Here is a 22586-nt window from a genome sequence, read left to right as displayed (position 1 = left end):
AAGATTGCTTTTAAAAATGCAAGTGGAGATGCGTATCTGCTGACACTCTTATCACTGGGGGGCTGTGGCTCGTTCTGTATTCTTCCGACTATGGCGGGAGATGGGAATGTGGAAAGAGTAGAAGACCAACAGGCGTTGACTCTTCTTCCCCTCTGCCTCCGCGTTGAATAGACAACACCAAGCAAGGCATCGGAGGCCCAAAGGAAGGCCCGGGTCGAGAGCATGATGCCTGCAAGGGCGCAAGGCCCATTTCTTCTCCGTGCAGACGCTTTCTTCTTCCTCGATCCTCACCTCCGGCTTGGTCACCGGCTCACCGCTGCTTGCCTGCTTGGTTCGATGGGAATCGGAACCCCAGGTCTCCATCGATTCGAGCGGGCGCGGCTGGTAGAGCAGAGGAGCGGAGGGCCGGAGCGGAGCGACATGTAAGGGTACTATTTTCTGCTTCTGGAAGGGACGGAAAGGCGGCGGCGGCCGCCGGTGAAGGCCCGGAGGATGAGGGGAGAGACCGAGCACCCAACCAGGGTACTTTGCAAAATAAATATTTAAATAAGGGGCCTATTTGCATATATTCGGATCGCGATTATTAACTGCGATCCGGGGGTTATATGTAAATTCTAGGGGTCAATTTGCATATAACCGGATCGCGATTACTAATCGCGATTACTAATCGCGATCCGAATCAGGGGGTTATTTATAAAATTTCGAGGGGGACTTCTGCAAATATTTCTCCGGGAACATGGCACGAGCTAGCACAGCCACCGCCGACCTCCGCTAGCCCCATCGGCCGCGGCCAAGTATGCAGCTTGGCGAGGCTCGCAGATGGCGCTGGCTGCGCTAGTATTATCCCCCGCATGAACTGAAGGCATCCGCCATCCCACCCTCTCGTCACCTCGCCGCGATATTCGCCGAACTCGCCGCCGCCCTCCGGCGAGCTTGTAAAGAATGTATTTGGAGCTTGCTCATCAACTAATGGCGTTCACTTTCATTTATACTCGAGTTACAAGCTCGCCGGCCGTTGGCAGATCCGAACTGCACGGCACGTTAATCACGCACACAGAGCACTACGCGTTCCACATGTTTCCCTGAGAACTCGGTCACTAACTATCTTGATCTGATCCTAGAACGTGACACACATGCATATACGGTTCATAATACACACCGTATACGATACATTTACATGTACACAAGACACCTACATTCTTAACACGCACCCTCAATCACAACCGTGCTGACAGAGGTTGAGATTGCTGCATATCAAACTGAATGGTGACTTGGACAATGGCTTTGTAAATATATCTGCTATCTGCTCTTTTGATGATATGAACCGAACTTGCAGTGCTCTTCTTGCTACTTGCTCTCGAACAAAATGAAAATGAATTTCTATGTGTTTTGTTCTGGCATGGAACATAGGATTGGAAGTCATATATGTAGCTCCTAAATTATCACACCACAATACAGGGGCATTCCACTGAAAAATTCCCAGTTCTTTCAACAGAGACTGAATCCAAATCAACTCTGCAGCCACATTAGCAATTGCTTTGTACTCTGATTCTGTGCTTGATCTAGAAACTGTAGGTTGTTTCTTTGAACTCCATGACACCAGATTTGATCCCATTTTAACTGCAAACCCACCTGTAGAACGTCGATCATCCGGACAGCCTGCCCAATCTGCATCAGAGAAGGCATTCAATGTATTGTCAGACTTCTGAAATTGCAACTTCTGATCAAGAGTTCCTTTCACATATCTGAGTACTCTTTTTACTGCTGCCCAGTATTTATCCGTGGGTCCTTAAACATATTGGCTTACTTTATTTACTGCAAAAGAAAGATCAGGCCTGGTGATGGTCAAGTATTGGAGTGCTCCCACGGTACTTCTATACTGAAACTGCTGTTCTTCGTTCAGAGTATACCCTGCATCTTTTGTTAACTTTTCTGTGGCTGCCATAGGAGTTGAAATTGGTCTGCACTTATCCATTTTTGCTCTTCTCAATATATCCTGAGCATATCTCTTCTGTGATAGTGCAAGTCTTCCTCTTTCATGCTGTACTTCAATACCAAGAAAATACTAAAGTTTTCCTAGATCTTTAACTGCAAACTGTGAAGTAAGTTGCTTGACCAATATATCTGTTGCCACTGCAGAAGAACTTGCTATAATGATATCATCCACATAGATGAGCAAATACATTGTGAGATCCTTCTTCTTCAGAATAAATAAGGATGTATCTGCTTGTGAGGAAACAAAATCAAGTTCCTGCAATACCTGGGTTAACCTTGAATGCCATGCTCTAGGAGCCTGTTTCAGTCCATACAGAGCCTTATGCAGTTTGCAGATGTAGTTTGAAGGTACTGAGGAATACAGAGCCTTATGCAGTTTGCAGATGTAGTTTGAAGGTACTGAGGAATTCTCATAGCCAGGTGATTGCTTCATAAAAACTTCCCAGTGGTTGGCTTTACTACAGGACTAAAGGTTTCTGAATAATCAATTCCAAATCTTTGTTTGAAACCCTTTGCTACCAATCTGGCTTTATATCTCTCTACTGATCCATCTGCTCTTCTCTTTATCTTGTAAACCCATCTACTGTCAATCAAATTAATTCCTTTCTTGGAAGGCACTAAAGACCAGGTCTGGTTTTTCAGCAAAGCTGCATATTCTGTGTCCATGGCCTGTCTCCATTCTTTATATTTCAGAGCTTCACTCAAGCTACCAGGTTCTTTAACTGGTTTTGCCACATTTTCCAGAGTAGCTGCAGCATTGTACCTCACAGTTCCATCTGTAAACTCCTTAGGCTTCACAATATTATCCCTCAGTCTTGTTCTCATCTGATGCAGAGGTTGAACAACAGACTATACAGCTTCTGCAGTTTCTGATTGTTCAACAGATGGAGTAGTAGAAGTGCCCATTGTGTCATCTTCTGACCCTGCAATAGAAAGGTCAACTCCATCAGATTCATTAGCTACAGGTTGAGATGGCTCAACCTCAGTTAGTAAATCATTTGTTACTGGGCTGCTTGGAGAAGATGAATTAGAGACAGACTCTATTGTCGGATGGATGTTGAAAGGATCGATGGACCAAGAGGGCGGGTGAATTGGGCCTTTTTCAATTTCTAAAACAAGATAAAGCAACCTTAACCTATGCAAAACTAGAAAGGCACCAATTCACCAACCGGGTAACTAAACTACTTACGCAAGCTAGGAAGGATAAAAAGAGACAAAGCCTAGCAAGGTAGAGCTCACTAGTGATCCCTAAATCAAGCACATGAATGAATTGCATGAAAGATAATGCTTGAATAAGTAAAGTGGACAAGGGACAACCGGATTTTTTCCCGTGGTATCGATGTGTTGGCACACACCCCTAATCCACGTTGTGACACTCACAAAGAGTATTGTCACCTCCCAAGTCACCAAGACGAGGGCGCTCACTAAGAGTCTCCGTTCACCATCCCGGTGTGGTGGAGATCAAGCCACGTACAATCTTCTTCTCCGGGCTTCCACAATCCTTGGCAAGCTCCGCGAGAATCACCTCGATCACCAAGATCGCCTAGGTGATGCCAATCACCAAGAGTAATAAGCTAAGGCCTTCACTTGAGTAAGAACCAATCACCAAGAATGGATGCACACAAGCTTCTCTCTACTCAAGTCCTTAATCTTGCTTCTTGAATGATTGAATGACCAAGTGTATGAAAAGATGAAGCTCAAGGTGGCTCTTGACTATAGTATGTGTGTTTGGGTGTTGCCTAGTGTCAAGAGTATTAGAATGACCCATTGGAGGGGTATATATAGGCAGCTCACACGAATAGAGCCGTTGGAGAAAAAGCTGCCAGAAAACTGCGTAGCGCCGGTTAATCCGACGTCCCCCCAATAGTCATCGTCGGTTTAACCGGTGAATGTAAACTGCCCCTTCTGAAAATAGCCGTTACATCTTGGTCAGATTAACCGTCGTTGCATCGGTTTAACCGGTGAGTGTAGTCATCCATTGAACAACTGAAGAACCAAGTTACTGGACAACTGCACCGACGTCCAATTTCAAATAGCGTCGGTTTAACCGGTGAGTGTAGTTGTCCACTGATCAACTAAAAACCAAGTCTCTGGACAACTGCACCGATGTTAAATTTAAATATCGTCGGTTGAACCGGTGTATAGACTTGTCCAGACCCTGCTGACCTCGTTTAACCGACGTATAGAAAACTTGAGGCGTCGGTTAAACCGGTGTTAAGGATTTTTCTGACTTTGTGTTTTCTGACTTGAGTCTTGAATGAAATCCAAATATTTCTTGAGATATAAGTTGAGAGCCACTTATTTGAACTTCTAGAAACCTGAGTGACCATTGTGTGCATCCATTTTCAAATGACCATGTCCATGTTCAAGTTACTAAGTCTAAACCCCTCTTAATAGTGCGATCACTACAAAACTATAAAACCTATACCAACCTAAGTGTCCTTCTCAACCTTATGACACTTAGGACTAGAAAGATCCTTAGTCTTGACATATTATTGAGTTGAATGCCGAGATCGCCTTTTGGAATAATGAAAATTAGGGGCCTCTTTTGACATATAACCAAATGAGCGATAATGATCTATAAATCTGCACAAACTCATTAGTCACAATAATGGTTGTCATTAATCACCAAAACATACCTTGAGGGCCTAGATGCTTACAGATGTCAGTTAGGAACTCTTCAGTGTAACAGACAGTTGGCAAGGAAATGGGTTGTGGATCAGCAGAGGCAGTGTTTTGGTTTTGATCGGGAATGGTTTTGAAAGGGAATTGATTTTCATCAAAGACAACATCTCTTGAGATGTAGACACGACCTGTTTCTCTATCCAGGCATTTGTATCCTTTGTGGTTTGGGCTGTAACCAATAAAGACACACTGTTTGGATCTGAAACTCAGTTTCTTAGAATTATATGCCCTCAAGTTTGGCCAACAAGCTGACCCAAAAACTCTAAGGATTTTATAATCAGGTTGGGAGCCAAGAAGTCTGAAGATAGGAGTTTCATTGTTTATAGTTCTACTTGGCAGCCTGTTTATAAGAAAACATGCAGATTGGAATGCATCATCCCAGAATCTGACAGGCATATGAGGTTGGGCTAAGAGGGTAATTCCAGTTTCTACAATGTGTCTATGTTTCCTTTCAACTAACCCATTTTGCTGATGAGTATGTGGGCTGGACAGCTGATATTTGATCCCTACTTTGCTGAAATACTTATGCAGTTTCAGGTATTCACCCCCACTGTCAGATTGAACAGTTAAGATCTTTTTGTTCAAAAATCTCTCAACTTGAGTTTGGAACTGAAGGAACATAGATTCAACATCAGATTTATATTTCAAGAAGTAAATCCATGTAAATCGGCTATAATCATCAACAAAACTGACATAGTAACTAAAACCATTTACAGACCTCCTAGCTGGACCCCACACATCAGTGTGGATTAGTTCTAAGGGTCTAGTAGTGGTATGAGCTACAGAAGAAAATGGCAATTGATGAGACTTCCCCTGTTGACATGCATCACAGATGCCAGGGTTTTTATTTTGCACTAAAGGAAGATGATTTCCAGCCAAAATCTGATGAATAACAGCAGATGAAGGATGGCCTAGCCGATAGTGCCAAAGATCTTCAGTGTTCCTAGCAGTGAAGAGAGCTCGACTGATGTTTTTATTTGGGAAGTGGTAAAGTCCATTGGTGCAGCTTCCTTTAAGAAGAATGGTCTTCGTTGCTTGATCCTTAATAAGAAAATGTGTGGGATAAAATTCAGCATAAGCATCATTATCAGCAACTAATCTATGGACAGAGAGAAGGTGTCTATTGATTTCAGGAACATGAAGGATGCCTTTTAAATGAATAGGTCTATGTGCAGCAGTAACAAATGAATTACCAATATGAGTTATAGCCAAACCTGTGCCATTTGCCACCTGAAGCCGATCACTGCCATTGTACCTTTCCTTCACAGAGAGGCGCTCAAGATCATTTGTCACATGGTCAGTTGCTCCTGTGTCGGCATACCAGTTGGTGTCAACTGCATAACCACTTGCTGCCATTGCTGCAACACGATTGGTGTCTTGGGCCACATAATTCTGATCAAAATGATGGTAACACGCCGATGCAACATGGTTGTCACGGAAACAGATCTGGCAAAAAGCTTTCTGTCCAGCGCTAGTGTTACCTTGGTTGGTATTCTTACCACCACGCCCACCAAAGTTGCGGCCTCCATTGCCGCCACGGCCACGGCCACGCCCCCGGCCGTTCTGGTTGAAATTGCCGTTGCCACCACGTCCTTGAGTGCGGCTGACTTGGTTCACCTGGGATCCTCCAGTGTTCTTCTGAATTCTCAGCTCATGGCTGAGCATGTGGGCGTAGACATCATTGATGGTGAAGACATCATTGCGGGTGGTAAGACTAGTGACCAGAGATTCTGTGACGCCCTGAAAATTTACTCAATAAAATCATGCACTAGAGCGATTCGGTTCAACGTCAAAACCCTAACCGGAGCGTTGTTCCGTTCCGCACCACTCGTCCACGCGCGACCGTCCGCCGTAATTAACGCAGACGCGACCCCCTTCCTTTTCCCCTCTCCTCGTGCCGCGCGCATGGCCGACCGGCCGCGACCAATGCCGCAAGTAGCGCCGACGCTCCTCGTGCCGCGAGCGAACCCCCGCGCGCGCGTGGCCGACCGGCCGCGGTCGCCGCCGCGATCGGCGCCGGCGCGTCCTTTTTTTCCCTCTCTCTTTTTCTCTTTTTCTCCCTCCCATTTCTTCCTTTTCTTTTCTTTTTCCAACCTCTCTCTCTTTTTCTTTCTCTCCTTTCCTCTCTCCCCTTTTCCTTTTTCTTTTCCCTTTTTCCTCCCTCCTTTCTTTTTCCCTCTTCCCTTCTCCTCCCCTCTCTCTTTCCCCTGACTCTGCTCCCGAGCGCCCGAGCGCCGCTGCGCGCTGGCCCCGCCCGGCCGTGCCGCACGCGCACGCGCCGTAGCGCGCCACGCCGCGCCGCGCCCCTGGCCCGCGCCACGCGTGCCGTGCGCGCACACGCCCACGCTCGGCGCCGCGACGCCGCATCGCCCGCCGCGCCGCGCGGCGCCCGCGTGCGCCTACCCCGCGCGTGCCGCGCCGCCCGTCGATTGGCCGCACCGCACGCTGCTGCCGCACACCGCCGCCGTCCTGCACCTCCGCGCCGCTCGCCGGCCCCCCTCACCGGCCACCGCCCTCCGCTGCCCCGGCCGCCTATAAAAGGGGCCGAGGAGCACCCCCAGCCTCCCACAAACGCCGCCGCACACCTGGCCCCTCCTCTCCTGGCCTCCCCCGCCGCCGCGCCGAGCCGCCGTGAGCCACCGCCGCCGCCCCCGTGGGCGCGCTCCCTCGCCCCACCCCGGCCCGAGGTGAGGCCGGGGATCAGTCCCCCTTGCTCCCCTGCCCCTTTTTCCCCCTACCCCGGGCCACTCTTGAGCCCTGGCCGGCCGGCGCCGCCCGCCACCGGCGCCCTGCCTCCCCTCCTCTGTTTTGCACGGGGGAGAGGAAGGAGAAGGGTGTTTTTACCCAAACCCCCTCCCCTTTCTGGTTTTTTTCTCAAAAACCCCCTCCTTCCTATGAGCATCCCCTTATTCACTTCCCTTTTACAAAAGAAACCCCGTGCTTTCCATTAATTCAAATAGAACCCTCTAATACTTGAACCTAGATACACTTGACACTCTTTAGCATGCCCCGAGAATTTATAAGATTTACAAAAAGGCCCTCGCTCTTTCCGGATACTTACGAATAAACCCCTAGAGCCCTGTTTAACCACCCGAACCCCTTTAGCTCGTCATTTTATGTGCGAAACGACCTCCGATTGACCCGAAACTTTACCACTCCACTTCTAGTATAGTTTTAGCTATGCCATTAAGAAACCACCCAGAGATATTGCCCCTAACTCCGTAACCGAATTATTTCCGATTCAAGCCTATCGGTAAAAGCTTTTAGTTCTTTCGCTTGATTGTGTGTCTGTTTGTTTGCGTCGTAGGACACGGAGTGAACGACGAGGTTCCCGACCGCGACCAAGCGACTGAGGACCAGTACTGCGACCCCGAACCCGAAGGGCAGTGCTCCGATCAGGACTTTCCGCAAGGGTTTGACGATGGCAAGTTCAATTCCGCCCTTTGATGCATGTTTCTGTCCTAGTTTTTATAAACACAACCCAGTGGCCTGTTTTATAAAATTGCATTGTTTTGCGTGTTGAAAACATGGTAGGATAGCCACCCTTGCCGTGATAGCCATACCTTGAATACCTGATTTTATAAAGAAAAATGCGTGTGTGTGGGAAAGGGTAAAGTGTGGATTTGAGAAACGAGTCGGACGGGATGGATGGCATTTCTGGGTGAATTGCCGTTGGTGTGCTCGTACCTGTGTGGTTGAGCGAGGAAGGGAGATATCCATCCTGTCACCCCTAAGGACCGAGTTGATGTGACATCTCACCTAGCTTCCTGTCGTGCAAGCCACTTGACCGTTGTATGGGCAACGGCTTGGCCTAGCCCCACTAGTTAGTCTGATAGCCATCGGGAGAGCTGGGAGCGACGGGTGATCAAGGAGACGGGATAAGCTCTGTGTGACTTATGCCCCGGTTAAACCTCGGTGATAGGTCGAATGACCCCTTGATAGATCCCGTGGTGGCTAGTCAGGTCTAGCTAAGGTGGGTAAGGGCTTCGATGGGATCTGCACCGGCACTAAGGTGTTCGTGCTGTGGTACCCCGCCTGTGGGTAAAGTTGCACACCTCTGCAGAGTTAAAATCTATTCGAATAGCCGTGCCCACGGTACTGGGCAAGTTACGGTGTGGTCACATAACTAGCGTTTTCTCTCTGGGAAGGGTTGATCTGGTGTGAGTTGTTTGAAAAGTATCCGGCAATAGTGCTGTGTGCTACGACGGACGGGGAGTCCGGTAGCGGCTTGAAACTTGGATCCGTGAGGATCGACATTGTGCATTCTTAGACACTTGTTTTGAAAAATGCTTTTAAAACGAACCCTGGCATATAATTGTGTTTCCGCAAAAGAACCGTAACTTTATCCTTGGATTATCCTGTGCATCTAATTCTGTTATAACCCCCCCCCCCCCGTGGGTGTGATTGGACTTGCTGAGTACGTTTGTACTCACCCCGTTCTTACTTTACAGTGGAGGATCCCGACTACATCCCAGAGAACGACGAGTAGGGTCCCGTCCTGCACCCAGTCTTGCCTGTGGGTGAGGTCACCGTCGGAGCTCCGCATGGCGCAAGACTCTGATGATCCCTTGTTCGTAGCTAGTGTAGTTGTGTGGGTTCTGGTTGTAATCCTCGCGATAGTGGCGCTTCACTGCCCATTACCGCGTAGAGTTGTACGGTGATGTACCATCTGATGTAATAAAAGTGTTATCAGCCTCCTGGGACTGATAAAGTGACACTTTTAAGTCTCCCCTGATGGGGGGGGACGCTTCAGGTGGTATCAGAGCCGTAGGCTGGCCGTAGGACGTGACCCTAGGAACGAAACCCCTTTTCAAGCCCTAGGGTTTGTTCGGACTTAGATATTTTTCTACACTGACACTCACCACTGGTTTTTACCCTGTTCCAGATGGCTGACAACGGATGGGTCAACGGAGTCTGCTACGCAGAGCCTGGCCTCCCTAAGTTATTGTTGCTCAGCCTGGAACGCGTTGGGGTTATGGAAACGCCGGAGTACGCCTACCGAGAATACATCTCCGGCGGCACCCTTCGGTGCGACACGATGATCTTTGTGGAGAGAAGCACCCGCTACCCTGATGTGGACCCTTGGTTCGTCTCCACCACTGGCTTTCGCTTCCCCGACACGTACCGAAAAGCCGCCCGTAAAGCCCTACGCCGACTGCGTGTGCTCTATAGGCACCACCTTCAGCGGACTCCTATGGGAATTTTTCCCACCCGCTGAGGGAAGAGGGCGCACTTGGATTGTCCGAATGAGGGGACTTGGACGAGAAGAAGAAGACCTGGAAGACACGGTCTCCCACCTGTCCATCTACCTCACTGGCTTGGATGCACTCTGCCGCGAACAGTCGGCACAACTGAAGAAGCTAATCCAGGGGATTGAAAAGATAACCCAGGAGCTGGAGGAACAACGGACAAGAGCTGCAACCGCCGAGTATTCCTTAGCCGCCTTCCAAGTCCAGATGCAAGAATACGAGACCCGCAACGGAATAGGTGGATGGATAGAGGAAGAAGAAGAAGAACCCATGGAGACCCATTGGGATAAGGGTACACAGACCGAAAACGAGATGGATCGGTTCCTTCCAATAAAGAAGCGCTCCATCAGGACCGAGGAAGAATCCCCATTATAGGATTAGCACCCCTAGCAAAAGCCCTACCCTAATGACCACGTATCCATGAAAACTGTACCACCCTTGTTGTAATAATAAATATCATCTACTCTCTTTTGCACCTGTACCAGGCTGTTTACCCTACTTCTGTTTCAGATGGCTGAGGAAGGATGGACCCAGGGCGACTGCCAAGCTGCACCTGGCTTCCCCAGCCTTTTGATCGACACCCTGGAAGGCCTTGGCGTTACGGAGCGCCCAAGGTACTACAGCCGAGAGTACGAGCACCATGGTACCCTCCGCTGCAGGGTGATCCTGGTCATCGCCAGGAGCAACCGCTACCCCGACATCCAGCCTTGGCGAGCGACCACCACAGGATTTAGACACCAAGATACCTACCCCCTGGCCATCAGAAAAGCACTCCGTTATTTGTGCCGGATTTTTGAAGAACACCTCGCCCCCACGCCAGCGAAGTTCTTCCCGCCGGCCATCAGGACCCCAGTCTGGGAAGCACGCATGAGAAACCTGGAGCGACGACGCCACGAAGAAGGCCCCCTGTACCAAGTGGCTACTTATCTAGCCGCCCTGGACCACCTCTTTGATGAGCAAGCCAACCTTCTGAGGGAGCAGACCCATCGAGCCGAGCAAGCAGAGCTCGCAGTGAGACTGCAGCAGATTCGAGCCGCCCATGCTGAGGCAAGAGCCGCAGCCGCGGTTAGCAGCGAAGCCGTAGCCCAAGAAAGCCTCAGGCAAGCTCGAGACCGGCGTATGCAAGATTGGACCCGTAGCGGAACGCCAGTCCCGGCAATTGGAGAAGACCATGTTTTACTCGGGACACCCGTCATAGGATGGGGGACGCTCTTTGGAAGCACACCAGCACCACCCGAGAACCCTGAAAGCTCTGCTGCCGCCGTCGAGGGAGACGCTGCGGCGCAACCCTCGACCAATGGAAATCCAGAGGAAGGCGAGCAGGGATCACTCACACTTCCCGCCCCAGAAGAAGGCCTGCCCCGCGAGTAGAATGACCGACGCCACCCTAGCGATGTACACCCCAGCCCCTTTTGTTTAAGTCGTGCCTTGGGACATGACCCTGGACGAGTAGTACGAGACCTAGTCTCACCCTAAGTTGTACCCCCTGGTAGTAATAAAGTTGTTTGTGCCCTTGCTTGTAATGTTGTGTGCTGTGTTGTTGTATGCGGCTTGTTTATATAGCTACCGGCAGAAGGTAGATTCTGCCTTATATACATACGAATTAAACAACTTAAATATCACATAATCGTAACCCTAGTTTACCCAATCAACAGGTGACCCCCCGGAACGTCGCGAGGGCCTCCCGTGGCCGGAACCCCGTAGCCGCTAGTGTCGGAGCACATTCCGTTGAACAAGATCTTCCCCGAGGAGAACAAGAAGTAAGCCAGAACCAAGGAGGAAGTCAAGAAGGAGAACAACTACCACCACCTCCACCCCTCGGAGACCTGGCGCAGATCATCCATAACCAGACCCTCATACTGGAGACTCTGGCGAATGCCCTCATTAACCGGCAGCCTCGAGGGCAGAATATGAACGACAAGCTGACGGCCTTTCTAAGGACCAAGCCACCAACCTTCGCCGGATCCTGCAACCCGTTGGATGCTGACGACTGGTTGCGAGTAATTCAGAGGAAGCTCGAACCATTCGAATGCCAGGACCGGGATAAAGTCCTTCTGGCAGCCCACCAGCTCACCGGAACGGCATTATCCTGGTGGGAAAACTATTGTGCCGCAGCCGAAGATGCCTCTACCATCACCTGGGGAGAATTCGTAAGGGAGTTCCGCCGCTACCACATTCCTTCAGCCACTATGAAGCGCAAGGCAGATGAATTCCGCGCACTACAACAAGGAACCATGTCAGTAGAAGAATACACCCACCGGTTCATAGAATTGGCCCGGTACGCGCCGGAAGAAGTGAATGACGACGATAAGAAACAAGACATGTTCAAGAAGGGGTTAAGCCCAGAACTCCGGACCTTGCTTACTCCCCAGATCTATCCGGACTTCAACACCCTAATGAACAAGGCCATCCTCACGGAAAGGGCCAAGGCCGAAGAAAGAAAGGACAACAAACGCAAGTTCTTGGAAAGTAAGGCTCGCCAACAAGACCGTTTCCAGAAGCCGAGAAATTCCAGCTATACTGCACCAGGAACTCAGGCCCCAATGCAGTATAGAACTCAGTCCCAGGTGACAGGATCACAGGCCCCGCCTAGAAGCCAGAATACCTCGAGGGCCCCGCAAAGCAATGCAAGTCAGGCCACCCCCGACAACAACAATGTTAGAGCTTGTTTCAACTGCCGAGAGACAGGGCACTTCATCGCCAATTGCCCCTACGCCAAGAATAAGCCGGCCACGTCAGCCTTCTCCAACACGGTGAATGGGCCCAGACCAGCCCTGACCGGTGCTAACCGAGTGCCCGTCCGCAACAACGACGGCAGCCAGCAAATGAAGCAGCAATCCTTTGGACGAGCCCGCGTCAACCACATCGACGCGCAGGAGGCTCAAGAAGCTCAAGGCGTAGTGCTCGGTGAGTACTTAGTCAACTCAGCTCTGGCGACAGTATTATTTGATTCTGGAGCATCACACTCGTTTATATCCTCGAGCTATGTGGAGAAGCACAAAATACCTACAGTACTACTAAAAACACCCCTATTAACCCGGACGCCTGGAGGCGACATAAATTGTCAATTAGGTTGTCCCCGGGTAAGGATCAATTTAAGTGGGGTAGACTTCCTAGCAGATTTGGTAGTACTTAAGCCTGGGGGAATAGACGTAATCCTTGGAATGGATTGGTTAAGCCGACACAATGGCCTCATAGGCTGCACCGACAAAGTGGTACACTTAACAAACCACGAAGGAGTACAAGTGATCTGCCATACCCGGGATAGTAAATTTGACCCAATGGTGTTTAACATGGAAGCCCAGCCCTTAGAAGGAGTCCCGGTGGTGAACGAATACCCAGATGTTTTTCCCGAGGAACTTCCCGGTATGCCACCAGACAGGGATATAGAGTTCGTCATTGACCTTATCCCTGGAACCTCCCCTATAGCCAAAAGACCCTATAGGATGGCGGCATCTGAGTTGACGGAATTAAAGAAACAACTAGAAGAACTGCAACGCATTGGTTTCATCAGACCAAGCTCGTCGCCGTGGGGAGCCCCAGTGCTGTTTGTCAAGAAGAAGGATGGGAGTATGAGGTTGTGCGTGGACTACCGAGCACTGAACGAGGTTACCATTAAGAACAAGTACCCCCTCCCCAGGATTGATGACCTTTTCGATCAGCTAAAAGGAGCCAAGTACTTTTCCAAGATCGATCTAAGGTCAGGATATTTTCAGCTTAAGATTAAGGAAAGTGACATCCCTAAGACAGCTTTCGTCACCCGCTACGGGCAGTTTGAGTTCACCGTAATGTCCTTTGGACTAACCAATGCCCCTGCCTATTTTATGAACCTCATGAACAAAGTGTTTATGGACGAGCTGGATAAGTTTGTCGTAGTCTTTATCGACGACATACTTATCTACTCTAAGAGTATTCAGGAACATGAGCAACATCTGCGGGTAGCATTGGAAAAGCTAAGGGCACATAGGTTATATGCCAAGTTCAGCAAGTGCGACTTCTGGCTGGAGAGAGTAGCTTTTCTTGGTCACATTCTGACTGCGGAAGGCGTAGCAGTGGACCCAGAGAAGGTCGAAGCTGTTTCCAATTGGCAGCGACCAACTAACGTCAGTGAAATCAGGAGCTTCCTTGGGTTAGCCGGGTACTATCGGAGATTTATCGAGGGATTCTCCAAGATAGCCCGACCCATGACGGAACTTCTTAAGAAGGAGAAGAAGTTCGCCTGGACAGAAAGTTGTGAAAGAAGTTTTCAAGAGTTGAAACGAAGGTTGACAACCGCCCCAGTGCTGACTCTACCGGACATCCATCGGGACTTTGTCATTTATTGTGACGCATCCCGACAAGGATTAGGGTGCGTACTGATGCAAGATGGGAAGGTTGTTGCATATGCCTCCCGCCAACTCAAGACTCATGAGCAGAACTATCCGACCCATGATTTGGAACTAGCAGCCGTAGTGCATGCCCTTAAGATTTGGAGACATTACCTGATCGGAAATAAGTGTGAGGTTTACACCGACCACAAGAGTCTGAAGTATATCTTTACCCAGCCGGATTTAAATTTAAGGCAGAGAAGATGGTTGGAGTTGGTCAAGGACTATAATTTGGAAATTCAGTATCACCCCGGAAAGGCGAACGTGGTAGCCGATGCCTTAAGCCGAAAAACCTATGGACCCAAGGACGACCACCTATGCGAGGAAATGGCACGGTTAAATGTGCACATCGTTCCTCGAGGTTCCAGTCAGGTGCTAAACGTCCAATCGACATTAGAGGATAAGATTAGAGAAGCCCAAAGCTCGGATCAGGAGTTAATGAGGGTCCGTAAGCAAACTGGAGAAAACAAAGCGCCGGGCTTCCGAGTAGACGATAAGGGAACATTATGGTACGAGGATAGGATTTGTGTACCCCAAAATGGAGACTTCCGGCAGATGATCATGGACGAAGCCCATAACTCGGCCTACTCCATCCACCCAGGATCCACTAAAATGTATATGGACATAAGACAAAAATATTGGTGGAATGGAATGAAAGCGGATATTGCGCGATTTGTGGCGCAGTGTGATACTTGCCAAAGGATCAAGGCCGAACATCAAAAGCCGGCAGGATTATTGCAACCCCTACCCATTCCAGTTTGGAAATGGGATGAGATAGGGATGGACTTTGTAGTAGGACTGCCCCGAACACAGAAGGGACACGATTCCATATGGGTAATTGTGGATCGACTCACTAAATCGGCACATTTCATACCCGTAAGGACCACTTATGGCGGAGAAAAGTTGGCAAAACTTTACGTGGAAAATATAGTGAAGTTACATGGAGTGCCCAGCAGAATCGTCTCGGATAGAGGGACCCAATTTACATCTAGGTTTTGGAAAAGCCTACACAAAGCCATGGGCACTAAGTTAGACTTTAGCTCCGCATACCACCCACAGACGGATGGTCAAACCGAGAGGGTGAATCAGATCATGGAAGATATGCTGAGAGCGTGTGTCCTGACCTATGGAAATGATTGGGAACAGAGTCTGCCCTATGCAGAATTCTCGTACAACAATAGTTACCAAGCCAGCCTGGGCATGTCGCCATTCGAAGCTCTCTACGGAAGAAAGTGCAAAACCCCTCTAATGTGGTCGGAAGTTGGGGAACGTGCCCTAGTAGGACCCGCACTTATAAAAGAAGCTGAGGAAAGAGTAGCGGAGATCCGCGAGAAATTGAAAGCAGCTCAGTCCCGACAGAAGAGCTATGCAGACAAGAAGAGGCGGGAAATAAGTTTCAACCCGGGAGAATTTGTTTATCTCAAAGTCTCACCCATTCGGGGGACACGAAGATTTCAAGTGCAAGGAAAGTTGGCCCCTCGATACATTGGACCGTATCGAGTTCTAAAGAAAGTCGGAGCGGTAGCATACCGACTGGAGTTACCAGAAGAAATGTCGGACATACATCCAGTATTTCATGTTTCGCAACTAAGGAAGTGTTTGAGAGTACCCGAGGGTGAACACGTGCCGGTAGAAACAATAGACCTGCAGCCGGATTTGCGATATCAGGAAGTGCCGGTCAAGATTCTAGACACTGTCACTAAGAGGACCAGAAACTCCGAAGTACGGATATGCAGAGTTCAGTGGAGCAGACACGGAGTAGAAGAAGCGACCTGGGAGCGCGAAGAGGCTCTGAAGAAGGAATTTCCCCATCTGTTTAGGAGCCAGCCGAATCTCGAGGACGAGATTCATTTAAGTGGGGTAGGTTTGTGACGCCCTGAAAATTTACTCAATAAAATCATGCACTAGAGCGATTCGGTTCAACGTCAAAACCCTAACCGGAGCGTTGTTCCGTTCCGCACCACTCGTCCACGCGCGACCGTCCGCCGTAATTAACGCAGACGCGACCCCCTTCCTTTTCCCCTCTCCTCGTGCCGCGCGCATGGCCGACCGGCCGCGACCAATGCCGCAAGTAGCGCCGACGCTCCTCGTGCCGCGAGCGAACCCCCGCGCGCGCGTGGCCGACCGGCCGCGGTCGCCGCCGCGATCGGCGCCGGCGCGTCCTTTTTTTCCCTCTCTCTTTTTCTCTTTTTCTCCCTCCCATTTCTTCCTTTTCTTTTCTTTTTCCAACCTCTCTCTCTTTTTCTTTCTCTCCTTTCCTCTCTCCCCTTTTCCTTTTTCTTTTCCCTTTTTCCTCCCTCCTTTCTTTTTCCCTCTTCCCTTCTCCTCCCCTCTCTCTTTCCCCTGACTCTGCTCCCGAGCGCCCGAGCGCCGCTGCGCGCTGGCCCCGCCCGGCCGTGCCGCACGCGCACGCGCCGTAGCGCGCCACGCCGCGCCGCGCCCCTGGCCCGCGCCACGCGTGCCGTGCGCGCACACGCCCACGCTCGGCGCCGCGACGCCGCATCGCCCGCCGCGCCGCGCGGCGCCCGCGTGCGCCTACCCGCGCGTGCCGCGCCGCCCGTCGATTGGCCGCACCGCACGCTGCTGCCGCACACCGCCGCCGTCCTGCACCTCCGCGCCGCTCGCCGGCCCCCTCACCGGCCACCGCCCTCCGCTGCCCCGGCCGCCTATAAAAGGGGCCGAGGAGCACCCCAGCCTCCCACAAACGCCGCCGCACACCTGGCCCCTCCTCTCCTGGCCTCCCCCGCCGCCGCGCCGAGCCGCCGTGAGCCACCGCCGCCGCCCCGTGGGCGCGCTCCCTCGCCCCACCCCGGCCCGAGGTGAGGCCGGGGATCAGTCCCCCTTGCTCCCCTGCCCCTTTTTCCCCCTACCCCGGGCCACTCTTGAGCCCTGGCCGGCCGGCGCCGCCCGCCACCGGCGCCCTGCCTCCCCTCCTCTGTTTTGCACGGGGGAGAGGAAGGAGAAGGGTGTTTTTACCCAAACCCCCTCCCCTTTCTGGTTTTTTTCTCAAAAACCCCCTCCTTCCTATGAGCATCCCCTTATTCACTTCCCTTTTACAAAAGAAACCCCGTGCTTTCCATTAATTCAAATAGAACCCTCTAATACTTGAACCTAGATACACTTGACACTCTTTAGCATGCCCCGAGAATTTATAAGATTTACAAAAAGGCCCTCGCTCTTTCCGGATACTTACGAATAAACCCCTAGAGCCCTGTTTAACCACCCGAACCCCTTTAGCTCGTCATTTTATGTGCGAAACGACCTCCGATTGACCCGAAACTTTACCACTCCACTTCTAGTATAGTTTTAGCTATGCCATTAAGAAACCACCCAGAGATATTGCCCCTAACTCCGTAACCGAATTATTTCCGATTCAAGCCTATCGGTAAAAGCTTTTAGTTCTTTCGCTTGATTGTGTGTCTGTTTGTTTGCGTCGTAGGACACGGAGTGAACGACGAGGTTCCCGACCGCGACCAAGCGACTGAGGACCAGTACTGCGACCCCGAACCCGAAGGGCAGTGCTCCGATCAGGACTTTCCGCAAGGGTTTGACGATGGCAAGTTCAATTCCGCCCTTTGATGCATGTTTCTGTCCTAGTTTTTATAAACACAACCCAGTGGCCTGTTTTATAAAATTGCATTGTTTTGCGTGTTGAAAACATGGTAGGATAGCCACCCTTGCCGTGATAGCCATACCTTGAATACCTGATTTTATAAAGAAAAATGCGTGTGTGTGGGAAAGGGTAAAGTGTGGATTTGAGAAACGAGTCGGACGGGATGGATGGCATTTCTGGGTGAATTGCCGTTGGTGTGCTCGTACCTGTGTGGTTGAGCGAGGAAGGGAGATATCCATCCTGTCACCCCTAAGGACCGAGTTGATGTGACATCTCACCTAGCTTCCTGTCGTGCAAGCCACTTGACCGTTGTATGGGCAACGGCTTGGCCTAGCCCCACTAGTTAGTCTGATAGCCATCGGGAGAGCTGGGAGCGACGGGTGATCAAGGAGACGGGATAAGCTCTGTGTGACTTATGCCCCGGTTAAACCTCGGTGATAGGTCGAATGACCCCTTGATAGATCCCGTGGTGGCTAGTCAGGTCTAGCTAAGGTGGGTAAGGGCTTCGATGGGATCTGCACCGGCACTAAGGTGTTCGTGCTGTGGTACCCCGCCTGTGGGTAAAGTTGCACACCTCTGCAGAGTTAAAATCTATTCGAATAGCCGTGCCCACGGTACTGGGCAAGTTACGGTGTGGTCACATAACTAGCGTTTTCTCTCTGGGAAGGGTTGATCTGGTGTGAGTTGTTTGAAAAGTATCCGGCAATAGTGCTGTGTGCTACGACGGACGGGGAGTCCGGTAGCGGCTTGAAACTTGGATCCGTGAGGATCGACATTGTGCATTCTTAGACACTTGTTTTGAAAAATGCTTTTAAAACGAACCCTGGCATATAATTGTGTTTCCGCAAAAGAACCGTAACTTTATCCTTGGATTATCCTGTGCATCTAATTCTGTTATAACCCCCCCCCGTGGGTGTGATTGGACTTGCTGAGTACGTTTGTACTCACCCCGTTCTTACTTTACAGTGGAGGATCCCGACTACATCCCAGAGAACGACGAGTAGGGTCCCGTCCTGCACCCAGTCTTGCCTGTGGGTGAGGTCACCGTCGGAGCTCCGCATGGCGCAAGACTCTGATGATCCCTTGTTCGTAGCTAGTGTAGTTGTGTGGGTTCTGGTTGTAATCCTCGCGATAGTGGCGCTTCACTGCCCATTACCGCGTAGAGTTGTACGGTGATGTACCATCTGATGTAATAAAAGTGTTATCAGCCTCCTGGGACTGATAAAGTGACACTTTTAAGTCTCCCCTGATGGGGGGGGACGCTTCAGATTCATACTCCGATCCCAATCCTCCGAGCAGGTACGATATGACCTCGTCGTCTTCAAGTCGTTTGCCGATCACAGCTAGGGTGTCGGCCAGACTCTTCACCTTGCGGAAGTATTCAGCGATGGACATGTCCTTCTTCTGAATGTTGGCGAGCTGCATCCTGATCTGCATGATTTGGGCACGTGAACTCGCGGCGAAAGCGCGTTCAACGGCGCACCAGACATCACGCGCCGAGGTGCACCCAACCACCTGTGCCAGAACACTTTCACTCAAGGATGCAAGCATAGCACTCATTACCAGCTGATCTTGTTGGTACTAGTGGCTGAACTCTGGGTTCACCACTTGCTGCACGGTGCCGTCGCTGCCTATCTGGGCGATGGTCGTCGGAGGACGTTCACTTGTCCCGTCGATGTACCCCATGAGCCTCTGGCTTCTCAGATAGGGGAACAACTGCATTGTCCACAACAGAAAGTTCTCACCAGTGAGCTTGACTGTAACCATCTGGCTGAACGCCGGGACGGAGACCACCCCGGCTTGCATTGATGGCGTCGCTCCTGGAGCTTGGGCGCCGACGACAGAGCTCGACTGAGAGTTGGTCGTCGACATGATTTTTTTTCTTGCGTGGATTGGATAGTAGCTCTGGTACCATGTAAAGAATGTATTTGGAGCTTGCTCATCAACTGATGGCGTTCACTTTCATTTATACTCGAGTTACAGGCTCGCCGGCCGTTGGCAGATCCGAACTGCATGGCACGTTAATCATGCACACAGAGCACTACGTGTTCCACACGTTTCCCTGAGAACTCGGTCACTAACTATCTTGATCTGATCCTATAATGTGACACACATGCATATACGGTTCATAATACACACCGTATACGATACATTTACATGTACATAAGACACCTACATTCTTAACAGAGCTCTCCATCTTGCGAGCAGGAGCTTCCGTTTCTTCAATTCTCAAGAATCCCTGTCTTGTGCTCTCGCCCTTGAGCGCCCGGGTGTGCCGGCCATGGATCGCGGTGACCAGGCAGCTTAATTTCCTGGCCGATCCACGCCTTCACGGCATGGTGCGCTGCTTACTGCCTGCGCATATGCTTTCGTGGTGGCAGCCAGGAGGTGTTGACGGGGAGGAGGCCAAGAGGAGGTCAGAGAAAGCTGATGGCGCCGTCGACTAGAAACCCCGTCCAGTGGCAGCTGGATGCCATCATGATGCAAGCGTTTATCATGGTATGGATAATGGATCTCGGACAAAAACAGAAGCCACCGATATATTAAAGGCCATATATGCTTGCTGTTCCTCGCCACATTGTGCCTCTACCGTTGCCCTCTGCAACTGCAATCAGCCATCAGCCACCGTGATGGTGAGGACAGGCGTAGATAGCCATACAGCCACAGAGAAGGGAATGCTGAGGCAGCCAGGTGTGGTGGCTTGAGGGGAGAAGAACAAGACTCCTCCCTTGCCGCCATCAACTTCTCATCTCCAGGCCACCAAGGCTTAGAGGATATGCAGTCTGTTAGTTTCTGTTGCTTTCTTCTGCATTGTTCTCCCTCCAACGGCTGCTAGCCCGCCGCTCACGTGATGCTCGATCAATGTCTGAATGGGGATTGCATTTTGTTTGCTGTATTATTCAAGATTAAATGCTGTTGATTTGATTCCTGGCCGTTCTGTTCAGCAGAGCATGCACCATTTATTCGTCAAATCAGCAGGCCTCAGCTTCTCTTTTCAGGCTAGCACCATTTTAGGCCATATTTTTTAGCACTCTTTTCATGATGTTTGTGTATCCATATTGCATATTGACTTATTGAGCAACACAGTCTAGCTGACGAGTTTAATTGATAAGTTGCTTAACGAGATTGAAACCAGTTGTTATTCTATTTCAATTGCTGGTAATTTGCAGGAAGAAAAGCTTCAGAGATTGATCCATCTAGACGAAATCACCAGGTGAAATTTCAACCATAAGTATGGGTATGGCAAATGTTCTGTTCGATTGATTGCCTCAGTACTTGCCCTTGTCAATATAATAAATGGGTAGTACGAATTACATAGAATAATTGCTCCAACAGATTTATATTATTTTTCTTGGTTTAAAAAATAAGTAGAAGTATTAACCTTTTTGTTGCCACTGGGAATTTTGTGCCTTAACCTGTAATATCTGATGAATATTAGTGAGAACAGGCCACAATGAGTTATCTTGCTTACCCAGACAATTTATAGTTCTGTTGTGCTCATGTAATGTGCTTTCGGGTCAACCGCTAGCATCAGTACATAAAGTTTTTATAGATCAGTTTCCAGTTCAAATAAATAGAGAAATATTACTTCTAAGAATTGAGATCGTTGGGTAGAGCCGTAGGAATCAGTGTATGTGCTACCATAATTATGTGGTACTGAACCATGCAACATTGAATATATGATGGTAATTAGCAACTATGAAACATTTGCAAAATTTTTAATGCTGACTACTCAGTACATCATAATATAAATGTCGTACTAATCATTCAATGTCTCACTCGCATTGTAGCAAAATGTTTACGGCTTCTCAGTTTAACAATATTTTTTCTACAGTCTCAGTTTACTGAATCCTGATGATGAGCACCAAGAATAACAAGGACAGTAAGCCCTGAAAGGCTGAAAGCTCTTTGGCATGCGGCATAACCTGATCATGAACTGCTCCAGGAGAAACACTGAATTCAGAGCAGAGCAAGCAAGGAATTCTCATTGATGGGCTGTCCATGGGATCAAAATCATGCTTTATCGGTGTTGTTTTTTATCCTATTTTGCTTCAAAAACATATTGATAGGAATTGTACCATACTCAACAAAGATATCTTCAGTTCACACTGATCGAAGATGGTTCTTTTGTGGCTGGACGTGTGAGTGTGACGACGAAGCCCACACTGACCGTACAGGCGAAAAAACGAGTTGGTTTTGCACTGATTTTTGGAGAATTCAGATTTCAACCCATGGCTGAAAAGTTCGATTCCAGACGACAAGTCGGCAACCAGAGGTGACAACCAGTATCAATCCACCAGATCTTTGGAGAATTCAGATTTCAGCCATCAAGTTCATCTTTATCATTAACCAGACATTGAATTCATCTTAATCTATCATTTGTTGGTGCGGAATATTTTGCATCTTATCAGATTGAAAAGGATGGATCCGGCCGGAGTAGTTTGCTAGAGAAACAGAAACAATTCATTCATGTTGTTACCTGTAAAGTTTTGGCCTAATCACCTGTGAAAGATTCAGTTTAGATATTTCTTTTTTCTTTTTGCGAAGAAGATTCAGTTTAGATGTGCCTCTTGCCTTTCTCTCAAGTGGTCTAACCGTAGAATTCTTTGAGCAAAATGCAGTCCTTTGTTTTTGAGCAAAATTCACTGCCTTGGCATAGACAAAATTCAATCTGTT

General features: G+C 49.6%; 1 long non-coding RNA gene across 1 annotated transcript; it reads left to right on the top strand.

The window, feature by feature from the left end:
- Positions 1-135: 135 nt before the first annotated feature.
- LOC112881305 lies at positions 136-22027 on the top strand. Its single transcript, XR_003226450.1, has 3 exons — positions 136-522; positions 21080-21147; positions 21745-22027. It is a non-coding gene; the product is annotated as an uncharacterized LOC112881305 (long non-coding RNA).
- Positions 22028-22586: the final 559 nt, after the last annotated feature.

The sequence above is a fragment of the Panicum hallii genome, chromosome 1 (assembly GCF_002211085.1).
Source record: "Panicum hallii strain FIL2 chromosome 1, PHallii_v3.1, whole genome shotgun sequence".
Lineage (NCBI taxonomy): Eukaryota > Viridiplantae > Streptophyta > Magnoliopsida > Poales > Poaceae > Panicum > Panicum hallii.
Note: the sequence above shows the minus strand (reverse complement) of the source record. Positions and strands in the feature narration are given on the sequence as shown.